The sequence below is a fragment of the Myotis nattereri genome (genome assembly GCF_964212035.1).
Source record: "Myotis nattereri genome assembly, chromosome: 16".
NCBI lineage: Eukaryota > Metazoa > Chordata > Mammalia > Chiroptera > Vespertilionidae > Myotis > Myotis nattereri.
The window spans coordinates 9830714-9836775 of record NC_138091.1 but is presented as its reverse complement, the minus strand read 5'-3'; positions in this window follow the sequence as shown (position 1 = coordinate 9836775).

Genomic DNA, 6062 nt, shown 5'->3' with positions numbered 1-6062 from the left:
TGTACACAGTGACACGAACACACCCTCTCCACAAGGTTTAGCTGCAGCCAGGGTACTAGGTTTGAGGAGACAGACCAGGGCTCAGACTCAACCCCTCATTTTTACCTCTTCTTGATCCTGCATAAGTCATTGTGCCTGTTAGATCCTGTCTCTTCTCTGCCTGCACAATGGATTATTGCAGCATGTGCTTCTTAGCGTTATTTACGCTCTTGAAGGAAGTAGCTATAAAGTAGGAGGAGGAATGCCACAAGGCAAAAGTGCCTACAACCTCTTTTTCTTCCTATTGTCACCTCCTTGGTGTCTGATTTTCTTTTAATTCCACCCAGAGTCATTTGATTGTGTGTGTGTGTGTGTGTGTGTGTGAGAGAGAGAGAGAGAGAGAGAGAGAGAGAGAGAGAGAGAGAGAGAGATTGTGTGCGCGCACACACACATATGCTAGTGCTAGGTTGTATTAACAAAGCCTGAATACAGTAGTTTGCAGAGGCAACGATTAATTTCATAGCCATATGACTTCAATGATCTGATGGAACTAAAAAGACTTCCTGATTTTTTGGATTATTCATCTTTTTTCTTATTGTAAGGATGAGAGTAAGAACTTACAAGGTCATATGTCAGAATGGAAACCAAAAGTTGACATTTTATTTGACAATGGCTTGTGGGGGACATGACTTCCATTTCCCCCTTTCTAACAGCTCCAATTTCCATATCCAGGTGGTCTGGGGAGTTTGGGTCAAGGCTCCAGAGTGGAGTTATCAGCACAGCTCACTGACCTGGCCAGAGTGATGACGGTTGTATGTGGACATGTGACTTCAGTGAGTTGAATAAAATTCTTCTTATTAGTCACAAGAAATAAAGTTCCGTTTGCATATGTCTCATGGCCTTGTGAAAACATGGTTTTGGTCAATAATCATGTGAGAGGTGCAAATGAAAACAAAAACGAGGGCCCTGGCCGGTTTAGTCAGTGGATAGAGTCTTGATAGAGGCTTTGATTCCGGTCAAGGGCATATGCACAGTTTTGGGCATTGATCCCCAATAGAGGAATGTAGGAGGCAGCAAATCAATGATTCTCTCATCACTGATTTTTTTCTATCTCTCTCTGAAATCAATAAAAATATATTTTTTCAAAACAAAATCGGATACCGTCTCACACTTGTCAGAATGGCTATCATCCACAAATCAAGAAAGGACAAATGCTGGTGATTATGTGGAATAAAAGGAACCCTTGTGCACTGCTGGTGGGAACGTAGACTGGAGCAGGCATTGTGGAAAACAGTATGGAGCTTCTTTGAAAAATTAAAAATGAAACTCCCATTTGACCCAGTAATTCCACTTCTGGAATATATCCCAAGAAAGCAGAAACACCAATCAAAAAGGATATATGCACCCCTGTGTTCATAGCAGCACAATAGCTAAGATTTGGAAACAGCCTAAATTCCCATCAGCGTAAGTGCCCAACAGCAGCTGAGTGGAAAAAACCCATGGTACATCTACATAGTGGAATACTATGCTGCTGTAAAAAAGAAAGAAGTCTTACCATTCACAACAGCTTGCATGGACATGGAGAGAATTATGCTAAGTGAAATAAGCCAGTCAGAAAAAAATAAATATCACACGGTCTCATTCATTTGTGGAATATAATGAATAACATAAACTGATGAACAAAAATCGATCCAGAGACAGAGAAGCATCAAACAGACCCTCAAACCTCAGCAGGAAGGCAGGGGAGAGTGGGGGAGAGTGTAAGAGACCAAGCAAAGGTATTGAATGCATGCATATAAGCATAATCAATGGACACAGTCATTTAGGGGGTAGAAGGGCATGTGCTGCAGGTGGGGGTAGCTGGGGAGGGGTCTAGGGGAAAAATGGAAACATATGTTATACTTTAAAACATAATAAAATAAAATAATACAAATATTTCTCTTAGTAAAAAAAAAAGAGCTAGTGCTCTTTCTGGGTCCCAGAACAAAGCGCCTCCTTAGCCCTAGAGACGGAGGAACATGCAGGAGCTTCCCAGTATGTCAGGATTTCTAATGTCCAGACCAACTCTGTTGGAGAGGTGGGAGCCTTGGCCTGGAAGGTCTGAACATTCCTGAACTCTGGGCTCTGAATGTCATGGACATTGGGTGATATCTGCCACTCTATGGACATCAGTTTCCCAATTTTCCATTGAGGGTTGGGTTCAGAACTGCATAAGCCTGACCTCACAACAAAGGGGCCCAGCTCCCTCCACCCTGGGTGGGCACTGGACAGAGGTCCATGCCTGTGGTTCCAACTCTGGGCTCCTTTTCAGTCAAATACTGGCCAAAGGCTCATTTACCTGCTGAATGCTCACCATCCCCCCCATGCCTCTCCATGTCTGTGCATGATGTCACCAGCAGATCTTTTTCCAGAGCCCCCGAGGAAACCTGGGTGCAGCTAGAACCCCTACTTTGAGGACACACCGCTGGGTTCATCTCAGGCTCTGTTGGGCTCAGTATCTTGTTCATTTATTTCTAAACACATATTACCTTTCTGGAAAAAGCATGTGTGTGTATCACTGATTTCATAAAACAAACAAATAAGCAAACTAAACACCTCTCCCTATCAGCTGATTTGGGGCATATTTTATTAGCAAAGAGAGATATTTGCTAATATTGCTATAACATTCCCTAGTTGGAAACAGGTTTTGATTAAAAACAGACATTGGTTAAATATTCCTGCCATTTGCACAGATGATTTACTCTGAAGGAGAAGATAATTAGTTGGCTGTGGTTAGGAATAAATAGAGTAGCCCCAGTGTCTACAGGGGTCTTAGTGGCTTCTCTTTCTATGATAATTTCACCTGCTCCCAAACTATCAGTGAGAAGGGAAACACCCATGGATCAACCCTATATTTGTGTGTGTGTGTGTGTGTGTGTGTGTGTGTGTGTGTGTGTGTGTTTGTGTGTGGTTTGTTTGTTATTGGTTTTCTACATCCCATTTCAGTGAACAGATTTCTCTACAGGAATTTTCTTGAAAGCCTTATTTAGAATTTGTGTTGCATTTGCTGACAAAAACCATTAGCTATATTAATTGGAATCAGTTAGAATATCCAGGATTACATATTCTAAGAGTTAAATTCCTTTTTGAATCCATCAGGGTCATTGAGAAAATCAGGAACATTTGCTGGTTCCTCTCTTGCTGAGACAAGCTTTACTCCAAAGGGAGTTGTTAGAATTCCTATTCTCATTTTCTCTTAAGTCAGTAGGAAGTGATAGTGGAGGGGACTGAAAGGAAAGGAAGAAGGATGGAAAAGGGTGCAGAATAGAGTGGGGGAACTAGAGAAGGTGGAAGAATGGGGTGTTGGCAATTATTACCTTCAGAAGAGTTCAGAGACAGTCTATACAATTTCTAATTCCTGAATTGTTTTTAAAGGAATTTATATGTGCTTCTGAAAATCTCCTGATTTCCAAATCAAGATATGCTTCCATTCATTCATTCAGTTTAATGTTAGACCTGCCATTTTCCTAATTTTTATTGCATGCCAAAAATTAATTTAGGCACACAAATAAAACTGCACTTTGGCCATTTTTTGGAGGATATTTTCTAATTAAATCTTCCCATTTCTGTAAAGCACGTGTAAGTAAAAGCTTCCTATCAGGAATATTAGTGAGGGCTGGGATCGGGCATCTCCTGGACTTGGAGGCACCACTTCCCATGTTAATTTTAGGTGTGTTTTGTTGTTGTTGTTTTGTAGTTGTGTGTATGTGTATGTGGTTTTTCTTTTCTTTCTGATATCTGCAGAATCGGAGCAAATTTTCTAGGGTTGTTATATAATGTAGTTGGTCAACCTGTGTTGCTTATCGGTTGAGCTCCATGAGGCTCTCACCCCTCAAATCACATTCAAACCTCTGATGTGCCTCGGTTGATCTCCCTGCTGTCTCAAACAACCAGAGGGTCAGGGAACGGTTGACCAAACCTTATGGGTGCTCCCCCACCAGAACAAGTCACTTTAATTGCAATTGTGTTGACATTTTGCTTTGGGGCTCCTGCACATCATGAGGAATGACATCACACATCCACAGAGATTCTTAGTTCCCTAGGAATACCTAATACTCGGACCTGAGGGAGAATATGACACTGTATTTTTGGAGCTGATTTAGTTCAACTCTAATTTACATGATAATGTTTGGGGTTTTGTTTTTTTTTGTTTTTTTTTTTTTTCCTCTGATTCTCAGAAAGCAATTCCGATTGGAAAGCCACAATTTAACAACAGCCCCCAATTTTTTTTCGTACTGTCTTGTCTTAACCTAAGTTCCATCAACCCTTAATCTTAGTTCTATCTGGAGTATTTAAAAATACAGCTCAAATAAATCTCACCCTCTACCACCAGCAAGGGAAAAGTCATGGATTTATGATACAAATCACCCAGGTTCACCGAATGGGTGGAGAACCAGCAGTTCAATGGGTCCTTTGTTGAACACTGACACCATGTCCACGGGTTAGTCCTGGGTGAGCTCTTTTGGAATCCTGACCCACTACGTCAAGTAAATGTTAAAGTATGAAACATTCAAACTTGTCAAGAATTTGGTCGTTTATTTAAGTCCCACTGTCAATGACTGGCAGGATGAAAATCTCAGCGGATTGAGAAATTCTCTCTGGCAGTTTTGCACCTTATTTTATACATTACAATCAGAACAGGAGATGTATGGTGGTAACAGGAAACCCAGTGATGATGCATTAGGGTTTCAGAGAAATCAAAGTGGCAAATTCTCTGTGACTGGATAAACAGTAAAATGACACAGACATACTTCTTTTACATGGTGGATATAGGATAGTTACAAGTCATCAATGAACTCAGTAAGAATGAAGGGATTTGTGGTCTCCACAGAGCATTGCCTATGTGATGAGGGGCCTGGAAATAGGAAAATTCCTTTGACATTCCAAATTATATGTTATTGTAGATGCCAAAAGGCAATAGACAGGCTCAGTGAAGGTTAAGATTGACCTTTGTCAGGGAAGATGCCAGCCTAGGACATGACTACCCACCATAAACTGCTTTTAGTTTGAAAGTTTTCATTTCAGAACATTCTTTTGGATAACTTTAGGTCTCTGAGTTTGCAAGAACACCACACAGGGCTTCCCTGAGCTAGTCAGTGAGCATGTGGTTCCTTTTCACACACACAGTTCTTGGATCACTTGTGCCCCACCTCCTGACAACAGTCACTGAGTGCTTAGGGCTGTGGTCGACAAACTCATTAGTCAACAGAGCCAAATATAACAGCACAACGATTGAAAGTTCTTTTGAGAGCCAAAATTTTTAAACTTAAATTATATAGGTAACTATGTTGTTATTAACTTTATTAGGGTACTCCTAAGGCTTAGGAAGAGCCACAGTCAAGGGGCCAAAGAGCCGCATGTGGCTCGCAAGCCACAGTTTGCCAATCATGGACTTAGGGGATTGGTCCGAACTAAAGCCCCAACCCACCAGGCAGTTCATAAACTGCCCCTGAGGGAATGTCCCTCCTCTGTCCCAACACAGGAAGGGAAACCATCACCCCAGAATGCAGCAGGACCTGTATGCTGTAAGAAGTTGCTGCTACCTTGCTGCCCACAGTCCTGGTCTCCACACCTCCCGCTCCCCCACACCTGTGCCCAGGTTCAACACCAATGCCCAAGAACCTGTTTGCTACCCAGGAGTTGGACAGCCCCAGCCTCAGATTCGTGCCCAGGTTGTGCAACCTGACCTTAATGAAGATGGTGGTGTTCAAAAAGTTGGAGAAGGACCTCATCTCCATGGTGATCGCCATGAAGATGCAGTACTCCAACCTCATATCGATGGTGATCACTGTGAAGATGCAGGGCTCCAATACATCCTACGGGAGTATGCTGTTCCCCAGTGAACAACTGGAGACAGTCCTGGGGTTGACCTCACTGCAGGACTCCCAATTCCTCTGTGAGAAGGCAACAAGCTACAGGCCCTGTTGCACTGGAGGAAGTGCTTTAAGAACCAGACCATCTGGAGCTAGAAGACACTCCCTGTGGGCGCCATCCGCATGGCCAAGGTCAGGCAGCGAACCCTGAAGGGTGGACAAAGTGGCTGA